Below are 14776 nucleotides of genomic sequence, written 5' to 3' on the forward strand. Positions count from 1 at the left end.
AGCAACCACAGGTTCATCAATGTATGAATGGATAAACAAAATGTGGCATATACACATAGTGGGATATCATTCAGCTTTAAAAAGGGAGGAAATTCTAACACATGCCACAACATGGATAAACCTAGAAGACATTGTGCTAAGTGAAATAAGTCAGTCACAAAAGCACAAATACGTTGTGATTCTATTTACATGAAGTACCAGAGCTGTCAAATTTATAGAGACAGAAAGTAGAATGGTGGTTGCCAGGGGCTGAGGAGTTAGTATTCTACTGGATGCAGTTTCAGTGGGGTAGATAAAAAATTCTGGAGGTGGATGGTGGTGATGGTTGTGCAACAGTGTGACTGTACTTAATGCCACTGAACTGTACGTTTAAAAATGTTTAAAATGGTACATTTTATGTTATGTGTATTTTAGCACAATGAAAACAGCTATAAAAGGCATTCTTGAAACAACCGAGGATATCTGATATTCTGAAATTATTATTACTTTTCTTAGGTGTAATAATAGTATTGTGGTTATATCTATACATTATATAAAAACAGGATAATATCCTTATTCCTAGGAGATGCCTTCTGAAGTATTTGGAGATAAAGTGCTCTGATATCTATGACTTTCAAATGGTTTGGAACACTTAAAGACAGAAAAGCAAAAACATTGCACACACACCACACATACAGATAAGCAAATGTGGCAAAAGATGAACAACTGGTGAATTAGGAATGGGGTAAACAGGTATTAATTGTTTCATTCTTATAATGTTTTCTGTCTCCTTGAAAATGTTTATAGAAAACATGGGGCCAAGAAAGAGGAGGCCAGGAGACTTCAGGAAATGGTCAAATCATGTCCCCAAGCAGGGGACATAGTCTTCTCTGTCTTCTCCATAAAGTTCCTAAGGATGATCCATACATGTACAGGGAGCAATGACAAAGGAAAGGAGCTCTTAATTGAGCTTGTGTCTGAAAGCTAAGTGCCTCTCTTTGTTGAGTGGCCTAGGCCAGAGGCTTACATGTGCCTCTCTTTCCCCCCAAGCAAAGCCCAAGTTAGGAGACTTTCTTCATGGGACAGATCCCAAAAGTGATAAAAGTACCACAGCAAGCATGAGAGAAGAGAACTGAGAATCAGACAGCATCTTCAACAATGCAGAGGAAGGACACCACCTTTTACTAAGTGATGCCCACTCAGTGTGAGAAATCTCTCCACCAAGTTGAGGTACAGAGTGAGGGGCACGGGGAGAAGGGAAGATGACTTGAGTTTCTTCTTTTCCCAGAGGTAAAGGGTAGATGGATTGAAGCCCTTAGAGAGTGATTATGAGAAGGCCACCCTCCCACCCCTGTAAGTATTTCTAGCACTGCCATAAATGATGTGAAGGCCATTGTTTTTAGAGGAGCTGCAAAAAGGAGAAACTCCAATTGGAGAAGTCAGTATCTGGTAAAGCAGTACTGTTGCTGACCTCTCTAAGGCTGTGTCCAGCAACCAAGACCTCCAGTAGAAGGGGAGGTGTTGTGAGCTATAAGAAAATGCTTAGGCATTCAGAGGGAAAATTATAAGCACCAACGATGACTTTCATTAACAGCCAAAGAATCACATGATGTAAAATTGAAAGAAGCGCAGCTTACCTGGTGGAATCATCTACTATCTTTCCTTCTCTTTAACTCATTTTTTTATAACCTGACAAAACAGAGGTTCAGATCATAGGCATAATTCAGGTCCTGTAATTTGGAGTATTATGGAGGCAAAGTAACTGAGATTGCTTTGCATAAATTATTGGCATTATCACTCCAATTTAACCACTCTGTAAACATTTTATAATATAGATGAGCTCAGGGAAGGGCCAGGGTAGAGATGAGATTTGGGGATAAGGGAACAGATCCTTGAAGCAAAGCAGGAGACCTCTGACTTCCAACTTAACTGGATGTTGGATGAGAGTCTCATGCTGAATCAGCAGAAGCTGAGCCACTTACAACTCTGCCTGAAGCTTCTCCTAAACTCTGGTATTTTGCCAACTTCCTGAAATAATCAAACCATCCTTGGCACACAGTTAAAACTACTTCCTTTGATGCCTCACTGTATCTTTTTGTAAAGGTTTAGAAAAGAGGCAATACCTTTAGCTGAATAGTTGTTTGTTTCAGAGGATATTGACTTACTGCATCTGATCAGGAATTAGTTTATCCTATATTCCTATTACCACTCCTTGCAATAACCTAGTGTTAAGTGACTTGGCATGGTGAGGGAGTGAGGCAGTTGTAAATATATATTTTAAAAACAGACTTTGTCCCTGCCCTTGGATTCTCATGTATCCCATGGAGTCTCTAAGGGAATATGGCTTCTCCAATACTTTCTCAAACAGCTATTGAGAATCGTCCTTTGTAGTGAGAAATATTACTGATGTGGAGCCAGGAAAAAGTATGATAGCCACGGCAGTAGGGGGTGGTTGTGTGTGTCCTCAGCTCAGTTATCTTCTTAGCATGGGACTGTGAACTCAAGCTCATGTGCAACACAACCCTGCACCTCAAAAATACCTGGGACAGTTGCTCAGTGAGTAGTGGTACATTTAACTTCCTTCCAATTTGGTTTTTCCCATCTGGAAATATGGAGCTAGTGTGAGAAACACTGAATACATATCCCTCAGGCTGCCTTGCCATTTCAGTGTCTTCCAGACATCTTCCATCTGCCAGGATTTGCATCTTGGTGCTTGAGAACTTTACCTGGAACCCTCGAGGGTCATGAGGCCTTAAAACACATGACAGTTCAGAAACACTGGAAAATTAACTGCCCTATCCCCCAGGAGCATCTGTCAACCAATGAATGGTGGGAGATGATGTATAAATATCCCAACGATGTTATCCCTTGGGTGGAATAATTCTGAGGTGTGTGTCTTAGACAGTTTCTCAGAGTTTCTCTGCAGGATTAAGCTATAGTTGTCCTCTGTAGTTGGCTTAATAATCCACTTTTTATTGGCTGTCTTCCTTTCCCTGACTCACTTCCTCACTCACTTGCTGGTATTTCCCTGGATTATCTCCCAAATAAACCACTTGTTCTAAAACCCTTGTTTCAAGGTCGGCTTCTGGAAGACCCCAAACTAAGACGATTCTCCAGTATAAGTTAGCATCATTAAACACACATTGCTGGAGAGCTGCTAACGGAGAGAGATACTTCCTCCTCTTCTTACTTCTTCCTCCTCACATCCAAGGCAGTGGGGCTTGTGCCAAGATTTGTGAGCTGTGCTGGATGCTGGATGTGCTCTCCTCCACATAATATCTGCTCTGTGAAGACAGACCTTAGGGAGGCTTTTCCTCTTTATTGTACTTCAGGCGCCATACTCATCACATGACCCAGCAATTGCCTGGGCTTTGCAGGCTCCAGATGGTCTTCCCACATGTTAACCCTCACAACAACCCCAAAGATAGGTCTTATAGATCCCTATTTAGTAGGTAGGGAAACGAAAGTTCCGGTGTTTTCCCAGGATCACTTGGTGGTACATCCCTGCAGGCCAACTGGAACTTGAAGCAAGCGACACAAGCTGGAGACTCTTATTTTCTCTACAGGACTGAAGTTTCAGTAAAGAGTCAGTTAACACAGTGGATTTTTCTAAGACTTTGGGGTTTGAAAGATCACTGGACCGGGCCAGAAAAGAGGAAGCAGAAAACATCAATTCTTAGAGTGTGATATGTGAGATTCTTCCAAATGCTCTGTGGTCTGGTTCTATTGCCCCACAGAAGGTAGATGGCAGCTTGGATAAGATCAGGTCTTCCAAAGCAGACTCGGGGTTGGAATTTTTGCTCCATCATTTACCAGCCACGCTACTTGGGTTAAATTACTTAAACAGTCTGAACCTTAGCTTCCTCATCTGTAAAACAGAGATAATGATAATATTTCTCACAGGGCCGCTGTGAGGATAAAATTAGATAATGTACCCAAACCTCTTCACACAGAAAAGCCTTCCCCTGCTGGATCTCTCATGTACCCCCTGGATTTTCTAGGAGAGTGTGGCTTCTCCAATACCTTCTCGAACAGCTATTGAGAATCACTGCTTGTAATGAGAAATATTACGAATGTGGAGCCAGAAAAAGTCTGACAGCCTTTGCAGCAGGGGGATGAGGAGGAGGTGGTTGTGTGTGTCCTCAGCTCAGTGGTAGGTGCTGGGCATGTGGTAGGAATGAAAAAGAAAAGGTAGCTATTATTAGTAGAATAGTATCTATAACTTCTATTTTTTGGCACAAATTAACAATTTAACAAAAACCAGACATTATTTTTGTTGGTGCTTTACCAGAAACATTGTTGTTTTCTAATGACTTCTGGTAGTAGTTTGTCATTATTTTTTATTTTAGGTTTTATTTTGTGTAAAAGGACTCAGTGAGACGGGTGTTTGCAATTTTTTTCTTTCCAACTGACTAGCTAGTCAATGCTCCTTTGGACCCCAGCCCACTGCCCTGAAAAAAAGGAAAAAGAACAAATTGAGAACTTATGAAACCACAACCCAGAAACCTGAATGTTTTTCATTTTAACTTTTCTTGGAAAAATTTGATGAAAAGCCTGTGCTGTGGTTTTAAACGGCATTGGGATGCCCATCTCCTGTCCTTACCCCTAAGCTTCTGAACGTGATTTATATTTCCCTATTTTAAGCTAGTGCAGATTTATGAGACTTTAAACACCATGGTTGGAGTTACTGGAGGTTTAAAGAGATTAAGCAGGTCCAGTAGCACCTGGAGGTGTATAAGTTGTTTAAAAGATTTATCGGCATTCCCATGTTAAAATTCACTTCTCAAGGATTCTCATATCCTGGATCTGAATCTATTTTGGGCAGAGGAGTAAATTTTTAGGATGTTTCATAAATGGAGGAAAAAACCCATCCCTCTATCGCTTCTTGCTTTGTTTTTTGGGCTGTGCCTCTGCCCCCTCACCTCTCTGTCTTGCATGTATAGCTAGTTCTGTCTGTGGGGTTTCCCTTCTCTCTGTTCCTGTCCTCTCTCAAGCGGTTGATCTCTTAGTGTTTCTCTGTGTTCACAAACTCAGCCTTTGACCCAGGAACCTAATAACAGCCAGAGGGAGCCTGAAGCTTTCTTGCCTGCCCTTGGCTCCTTGTGGTCCAAGGAGGGCTGCGGTGGGTGGGAATGCCTGACACAGGGTAAAAAATCTTTGTGTTTACACCAGGGGGAGCAATGACTCCATGGGTGAGAGGGGCTGGCTAGAGTCTGGAGTTTCCAAATGTCCATTCAAAGCAAGACACAATTCCTAGGTAGTTAAATTTAGGAGACTCTGTATTGAACGACCTTGAAAATAGGTTCAGGGCACAACATGGGCACACCGCTTTGTCATATTCTACAAATACTGGGGAGAGCCAACATTCTTCTCATTGCCAATAATTATGCTCATCAGCCTCCACGTCTTGCTTCTCACGTTTCTTCCATGTCCCAGCTCTGCCCACCGTGTCAAATCAGTGTGGATGTAGGGAACATGAACACATTTTAATATCAGCCTAAACCAGACATCACTGGGAAGGAAATTGGAGAAACCATTCCAAAGTCAAGTAAAAATAGCTTGTGAATATGTACTCCATGGTTCCATTTATGTGAAACCCTACAAAAGACAAATCTAATCTACAGTGACAGAAAGCAGACTGGTGGTTGCTTGGGACCAAGGTGGGGGCAGATTGGCTGAGATGGCACAAGAAAACTTTTTGTGATGTTGAAAGTATGCTATGCCTTGATTGTAGTGATGGTCGGACAGTTATATAAAGTTGTAAACACTCACTAAAATGTACAATGAAAATGAGTGTGAACTATACCTTTGTTTTTAAATGTCTCTGTTGTACATTCACACCAGCCTTTACCTCCATTAGCATAGACAATAGGAAGCTGTGTGTGAATCTCAGAATGCTCCCCAATCCAGGAGTGGTTGTTCAACCAGCCTATGCTGTGTGTCTATAGAGGGCACGGATAATCCAAAGCAGCAGATGAAACACCTAATTAGTTCTAATTGACTCTGGACTTTTTCTGTGCATTTGCATTCCCTGAGTACAACCTGACTGACAGGAGCAGGGAGAGTAGACAGCCAAGAAATGTGGCAGGGGAGGCCAGATTAAACAATTACAAGGGAGGGACAACAAAAGCGTGACTGACCACGCAGATGATAAAGAATTGTTGACTTTGTAATGAGAACCTCACATTGCGCAAAGCAATTGGTGGGGTGGAGCAGATGTGCATTAGAAATGAAACCAACCACCCGGAATGGTCATGGTCTCTGGATAACAGGGAAGCTTCATCGACTCCATCTTTTCCACATCTCTAATTAAAATTTTGATATTACTTAAGTCAGGCACACTGCTCTATTCATTCCTACATCTGAATATCCATTTTAAAGTGGGCTAGGCTCACCCAGAGGATGATATGACTAGATTAAGAGATGGTGTGAGGGTTTAGAACATTGGATTTTTTGTCCCTGTTTGTGTGACCTTCTGGAAAATCTCTTGTTTCATTTATTTGTTCCTTTATTCCCTTATTCAATAAAATTATTGAGCACCTATTATAAACCAGGCTGTTTGCCAGACATTGTTGACATATTGCTATAGGCGTCATTTTCCTCATTTGTAAATGCTCATTCTGGGATCCCTGGACTATCCTGACCACTGTGTTAATGGTAGGTAGTGATGAGGTCAGGCTCTGAGACCTTCAATGCTGTGCCTCAATGTTGAGGCTGCCTCAATATAAAAGATAAGACTCTCCAACTTCCTTGGTCTCTATCTTTTTAAAGAGTGGCTCCAGATCACTGAAAGCATCTTTGTCATAAAAATTCCATGGAAATGAAATTAAGCATTTTAGTTTTATTTGTTGAAAATCTGTCCTTTAAAAACCTCCTAAGACCATTTTAAAGTTAATTTCTTATTGCTTCAAAGAACAAACTCACATATAGGTATGAACTAACATTTGATCTAGCGCAAGGCAGTAAACTAGGGTTTTTGTCAGGCCTTTCTCCCTGATTTGCAGTGTTCCCTGGCACACCCACCCCCTCACTAAGCAAAATTTAGAAGTCAACAGACACAAAATTGCTTCTCCCTTGAAATCTTCCTCACACTTATTTTCAAGCGTCCAAGATATACAAGCTCTTTTCAAGCATACAAGATCTGTTCCCTTCCAGGTCATCAAGTCAACTCTCAGAAAAGAGTCTGATAGAGTGAGATTCAATTTCTACTCTGTCCATTTATAATGTGTGACCCAGGGAAAGTTCCCTAACTTCTTTGCCCTGCAGTTTCTTCATCTGGAAGTGAGGATAACAATATCTACTTTGAGTTGTTGTCCAGTTTAAATAAAATAATGGATGTAAAAATGCCCAGCCAATAGTAGAAAATCAATGGAAGTTGTTATGAAAGCCTAGCAGAGGTGAAGGCTGGAGATTAGCGAGAAAAGTTCTGCCACAGAGTGAGAAATACTCCATGAGGAACCAGGACCTTCAGTCTTTGTTGAGTAGGTGGCTCCTATGGAAGGATAGGATCTTCAGATTATTAAGCTCAGAAGTATGTATTATCTATCTGGGAGGACTGGCATTCTAAAAGGGGAAATAGGTCATCCAGATGCCAAAAATGGGAGGGCCCAGAACCCAGCTATAGGAAGAGTGAATATGGAAGAAAATGATGAAGAAAAAGTCAGCTCCAGCAAGCTGTGGTGGCCATAACAGCAGATGCCACCATCAGATTACCTCCACATTCCCCCAGGAAAAGTTGACATTTCCTGGTCCTTTCCAAAGAAGGCGCAGTCCCATCAACAGGTCAAAATTAGTATCACAAAGAGGGCTGAGAACCTGAAGATGGAGCATGCGTGCTGATCCGAGAACAACAGACAACTGGCTCCAGCTGTGATTAAAGTTGGTTGGAATTCACAGCTGGTAGAACAATGACCACATTAATGAACTGAACTTCGGCTTACCCTCCTGTTCCAAAGTCCTTCTTCTTCCCTCCACACACACAGCCAACTGTACTATGGAGATTTATGTTGTTAGCACCTGAAGTGTTGGATGGCCTTGATTGCTGTTAAATAAATTCTAACATGTATGATTTGAAAATACAGTTACAGGATGCAAACTTGCTAAGAACACCAAATAAGAACCAACTGTATTGTAGAGCTCCACGTGGGCAGGGACAACATCTACATTTTTTGCTACTTTATATCAAGCATCAAGCTTGGAGCTTCTTTGGTGTCCAACCATCCTGTTTTGCCTGGCGCTCTCCTAGCTTCAGCACTGAAAATTCCTATGTCTCAGGAAATTGCTCAGTCACAGATAACCACGGATGGCTGGTCACCTGGACTTGGCACATAATAGATGGCCAATAAATTTTTGTCAACCAAAAGCAATGCATTAAATAAGTAGTATAAGTGTAACTGGAATTACAATGCAATAAGTTATATTAACTACTTTTGATACAAATCAGCCTCTAATAGATACCGGTTTGAAGTTGAGTTTGATGAAACCAGCATACTAGTTTGATGATATATAGACCAGTTTTGGACTTCTATACATTCTCATTTCTGTCCCTTCTTTTGACCTTACTGTGTATATCTGGGCAATTAGTCAGCAACAGGGCCACACAGTTTCGAACTGTCAAAACATGGTCAAACATGACTAGGATTTCTAAAGTTTATTTTCCTAATTATTTACTTTCCCATCCCACCTACATAGAAGCCAGGTGTTTTAAGATGATCCATAGCATACACTTGGGAAAGAAGGAGCATTTGTGCAGTCTAAGAAATTCAACAATCCTTTACTGAGTGACTGCTCTGGGCACTGTGCTGGGGGCTGCAGGGCATTCAAAATGAGTGAAAAAGGATCCTTGCCCTTAGTAGCTCTCAGTCTAGGGATAGGATGTATGAATAAACAGACATGAATATTTATGATATGAAGCAGATTGGTATACTATTTTAATTATTTTAGTTGTGCCCTGTATGACTACAAGAGAGAGGGAGGTTGATTTTGAGGCATTGTGGAATGTCCACCTGAAAGAGGTAGGATTTAAGGTGGGCTTCGAAGAAAGTACAGGACTTCAAAAGTTGGCTATTGGGCGGGGAGAATTTCTTTCCAGGTAGAAGGGAGAGTAAGGGCATGGGAATTAGTTGCATTAGGCCACTCACTACATAAACCTGACTAAAGGGACTTAACTAAACAGAGACGTATACAAGAAGCCCAAGGCTAATGCAGAACTTCAATGAGCCATCAGTGCCCTAGGCTTCTTTTCTCTTTCTGCTCCACCGTCCTTAGCTTGTGGCTTTGTTGATCTGTGTTCCCAAGATGGTTGCTCCACCTCAAGCCTCATGTTGTGCACAAGGCAGGAAAAAGGAGAAAGACAAAGGGGTAGGAAAGAAAGTGAAGAAGGAAAGAAAGGAAGGAAGGGTGGGGAGAAGGTGGAGCCTGTTATGAGAAGGGCAAAAATTTTCCCCAAATCCCTAGCAGACGTTTTCTTCATTTGTATTTCATGATAAGAAACAGGTTACATGGCCACCCCTAGCTGCAAAGGAGTCTGGGCAGGTGAACATTGTAGCTGGACATATTGCCTTCCTGAATATTATTATAGTTCTGTTAGTAGCAAGGTGGGGCAGAATGGATTTAGGGTAGGTACCTAGCAGGGTCTGTGCCTTTGAGCAGAAGCCTAGAGATGAGGACAGGGCAAGGATTGCTGGATAAATGAGAGAATTAAGAGCAGAATCTTGTGCCTGGAATGAAGCAGGTGTGTGTGTGTGTGTGTGTGTGTGTGTGTGTGTGTTGAGGAGGGGGCAGGACAAGATGGGATGGGATGGGATGGCTTTACAGGTGTGGGTAGAAGTCATCTGAAGAAAATAGTGGGAAAACAGGTGCCAAATGCTGGAGATATGTGGCTTTAACCTGTCTCTTTAATTTCTCTGCAAAAGCTCCAGATCAGCCTGTTTCATGCTTCATGGGAAGGTGTTCATCCTTTACTCTCATCTGCTTCCCTCCTCAGTCTCATGTTATCAAGAACCTTGGATAGGCTGGGTGTGGTGGCTCATGCCTGTATCCCAGCACTTTGGGAGGTTGAGGCAGGAGGATCGCTTGAGCCCAGGGGTTTGAGATCAGCCTAGGCAACATAGGGAGACCCTGTTTCTACAGGGGCCGGTGGGGGGAAAGAACTTTGGATAGTTGTATTAAAAATGCCACTTTCAAACCTGTACCTTTATGTCAGTATCAGAACATGACAGAAACACAGCTTTTTCTTTCTCTCAAATTTACCTCTTATCTATATTTCAATTTTGCATTATTATTTATATATTATACTGATTGACTCTTTTATTTTCCTTGGGTACTATACAATATCAACCTTTCAGCATGAAACAATTGTGATTTTAGTTTTGTTAACTAATAATCAGGAGAAGAAATATACAGAAACATAATGCTAATCAGAAGTATACATATATATTTTTCTATATATTTCTGATTAGTATTTATGAATCTAAAATCATATTTTACACACAGACATACTCCCTCCTCCCCTAAATATATTTTCCATCTATAGCAGTATTTTTTTTTTCTGGATAGACATTGAGACCTTATTTTATTGTCAATATAGTAGTTTTCTTTTTTTTTTTATTATACTTTAAGTTCTGGGATACACGTGCAGAACGTGCAGGTTTGTTACATAGGTATACACGTGCCATGGTGGCTTGTTGCACCCATCAACCCGTCATCTAATGCTATCCCTCCCCTAGCCCCCCCAACCCCTGACAGGCCCTGGTGTGTGATGTTCCCCTCCCTGTGTCCATGTGTTCTCATTGTTCAACTCCCACTTATGAGTGAGAATATGTGGTGTTTGGTTTTCTGTTCCTGTGTCAGTTTGCTGAAAATGATAGTTTCCAGCCTCATCCATGTCCAAGCAAAGGACAGGAACTTATCTTTTTTATGGCTGCATAGTATTCCATGGTGTATATGTGCCACATTTTCTTTATCCAGTCTATCATTGATGGGCATTCGGGTTGGTTCCAAGTCTTTATAGCAGTCTTTTTGAGAGTCAGACTTGTTCTTTAGCTTGGCAATTTCTTTTGTATCTTGGAGTGATTTTACTTTGGTCACTGTCTAAGCTACAGCTCTCTGATTATTTTTCCCATTGCTTGGCTCCAGTTTTGGTTTCTTTCAGGGTAATAGTTTCTGAAGAAAACAACCATTCTGAAGAGTAGTTGAAGAACCACAGAGAGCCTGTCAGTATTAGGGGAAGTTATAAGGTTGTTATTACTCTAAGTCAGGGGTCAGCAAACGTTTTTTTAAAGTGCCAGATAGTAAATATTTTTTACTTTGTAGGCCAAATGGTCTTTGTTGCAACTACTTGACTCCGCCCTTGTAACACAAAAGTAGCCATAAACACTAAGTAAATGAATGCGCATAGCTTTGTTCTCATACAACTTTACTTACAAGTCCCCTGCTCTAAGTGAACAGCAGAAAGAGATTCTCTCCCTTGAGCATGCTCTTTGTCTGTGTTTCTTCTTTTTGTCTTCATATCACCATCTTTCCTCCACGCTTGTCTTTATTCCTTTTTCATCATAACTTCCCTGTTTCTCACTTTCTTTTTCACATCTTGGTCCTTTCTTGTCACTTGCTGCATGACATGTCCTTCAGGATGCCTGGCAGATCCTCCTAGTCTCGTGGGATGACTTCAGAAAGGAAACCTCACTCCTCCTTGGGGCCACTTGGTGACAGAGAGTTTCCTGGGATGACTGGATTGCGTGTCCGGCCACTTCTTGAGTACACCTAACTCTTTGTGGGTAGCTTAAGATATGTTTTAGTTTATTAGCTGCGTCATTCCTCTCGCTTCCTGGGACCTGCATCTCTGAGATGACTAAGGGGGTCTTTCTTTTAAAATGCCAGTGGAAACTGAGGCGTATTTGAGTGTTCTTTAGTTTGTTGAGTTCTCCCATCTCTTCCGAATAGGTGAAGGCTGACAGGGAACATGAGTGTGGCGTCTGTAAGGGCAGCTTCCTGAGGATCTGTAGGAAATTGACATAATTTTACCCCCTGGAGATTTCCTCATTCAGGCAGGTTTTTGGTCACCACATGCTTCCCCCAAAGACAGGATGAGAGTGAATGGGCTTCCACTGCAGCAGGAAAGATTAAGAGTAGAGGTCAGGAATAACTTTGGGGCTGTCACAACTGTATATCAAGCAAGGCCAAGACCAGGGGATGTTTTGGCATTCCCTTGGAATTGTTAAAAGAAAAGGACAGATTATTTCCTGTCCTCACTCTAAACAGAAAATAGTGTGACAAAGGAAACAGCTTTCTGTTAGAAATTTCCTGTGCAGTATGGACTGAGGGCTGGGAATCAAGATTTGAGACCCAAATATCTTCCACCAGCTTCCTCTATGCAGATCACCCTTCAGGGTGCCAGCTGCTCACTTCAGCAGGGAAGACACCCACCCTTCCACGATCTGAGTGATGCTGATATTCTTCTGGCTTCAGAATTCTCTATTCCTTTCTTTTTCTCTCTGCTGTGTCTTTCCCTCAGCTTTTTAGCTATGCACAGCTGCTCCATTTTGAAAACAACATAAAAAAATAAACATTTGGAAACTTGATCATCCTGTCTACTACTGTCTTCTTTTCTTTCTTTCTTTCTTTTTTTTTTTTTTTTTTTTTGAGACGGAGTCTCGCTCTGTCGCCCAGGCTAGAGTGCAGTGGCGCGATCTCCGCTTACTGCAAGCTCCGCCTCCCTGGTTCACGCCATTCTGCCTCAGCCTCCCCAGTAGCTGGGATTACAGGCACACACTGCCACGCCTGGCTAATTTTTGTTGTATTTTTTAGTAGAGACAGGGTTTCACCATGTTAGCCAGGATGGTCTCAATCTTCTGAACGTGTGATCCGCCCGCCTTGGCCTTCCAAAGTGCTGGGATTACAGGCGTGAGCCACCGCGCCCGGCCCTTCTTTTCTTTTTCACTGCTCACTCTTCATGAAGAGATAATTCCTCTTTGCTGCTTCCATCCCCTCACCACACACTGGCCCCTGTCCTGCCTGTGGTACGGTTCTATCTTGTGCTTTGCTCCCTCACCACACACTGTCTCCTATAACCCAGTTCTATGCTCCTCTTTCTCTACTGAAGCTCGCTTAAAACCTGCTACTTACCCAAATTCTGTCTCCATGTCTTAAGCCTCTCTGCCCCTTACTTCCCTGTGGCATCTGACCTGTTTGACCCCTGTCTCATTCCTAACACCCTTTCCCCTAGTCTACATGGCCGACATATTCCTGTGACTTGTCTCTCTGGCCTATTGTTTCTTTCAATCATTGGCTTCACTTCCCCACTTTGCCTGGCCAGTTGGCAAGCTGTTGTAGAAATTCAAGACCATAGAGCTGAAGGCTGGGCTAGGATGGCATTAGAGGGAAAAGAGGGCAACGGATGTTCTCTCAAAGGAAAACACAGGATTAATGATAGCATGGATGCAGGAAGTGGAGGAAGGGGAGGAACCCCAGAAGTCTCTCAGATTCTAGTCTGTGAAATTAGAATAAAGAAGTCAGAAAAGTGGGGAGAGGTGCTCGTTCTAAGGCACGTTTGATTTGAGTAGAAAGCAGGATATACAGATAGATAATTTCATCCAAAGAGGAAAGTTAATGGAAGTGGATAGAAAATCTTTTATCTCATTCGTTCTTGGTGCTTCAACCAGCTCTTAGCTCCTTAATCAATATTCCCAGCTGCCAAGCCCTCTCTCAGCTGCTCTGCCAATTGGACATCACCATAGTAATTGGACATTACTAATTGCTGATTGGACATTACCACCTGGATGCCCATCATCACTTCAGACTCCTAACATAGGTGAGGAAATGTGTGTGATAGGGAAACACCATGGGAACCCGCCTAGGACTCATGAATTCTGGGGTCTGCTGTGGATCTTAGGGCAAGTCACTTTACTCTCTACATTTCAATCTTCTTGTTGTTGAAATGAGGGGTTCGATTAAGTAATATTTTAATCACTTTCCTCATCTTTCCCCAGATTGTTTTCTCCTCTCTCTCTAGAGGAAAAATTTCTCCTTTAGAAGCCGATTTTTCCTGTTATGCCGTTGTTTTCTCTTGGTTACCTAGTGGTTCTTGGACTCCTGCTCACCCCGGCTCACTCTTTCCTGCCCACACCTGCTTCTCTCCATATATAAGGCATCAACACATGCTATTATGTTTCCTTTCTCATTGCCTTCCACAGCTTTCCATTTCAGTCACAGCCACAGCTTCGTTGAAGTACTTCTACACTATTCTATGGACTCCGAACTCCTTCTTCCAGTCTCCTAGGCTCATCTACCTTCCGAAAACACTTCTTCCATCTTGTCCCATCCTGTCCCTTCCTTCCTTTAAATCTCTGAGTAGGGGCGGAGCAAAGGGGGTGTATGTCAAGATGCCTTGGGAGCTGTTTCTAAATACATAGACCTGAACATAGCTCTTCCTTCCTCCACTCTGGCATTCTTATGCATCATGGGAAAAAGTTTCTCCAGCTGATGATTTTCTCCCTGTCTCTCTCTCTCACATCATTGTAAAGAATCCACATTATGAAAATTTAAATATTTTATGGACTATAAAAGTCCCCTCAAGATAACTGGTATTTCCTTGTAAGCACACGTAGCTTTATCCCATTTACTTAAAAAATTGCTTTTTAAAACAGTTTTATTATGGTATAATTGACATTTGACAAATTGCATGTATTTAAAGTGTGCAATTTGATCAGTTTTGACATAAGCATACAGCCATAAAAACCATCACTGCAGCCAAGAACATATCCATCGCCTCCAAAAGTTATGCCGTTCCCATTTATAACTC

The sequence above is a fragment of the Pan paniscus genome, chromosome 2, assembly GCF_029289425.2.
Source record: "Pan paniscus chromosome 2, NHGRI_mPanPan1-v2.0_pri, whole genome shotgun sequence".
Taxonomy (NCBI): domain Eukaryota; kingdom Metazoa; phylum Chordata; class Mammalia; order Primates; family Hominidae; genus Pan; species Pan paniscus.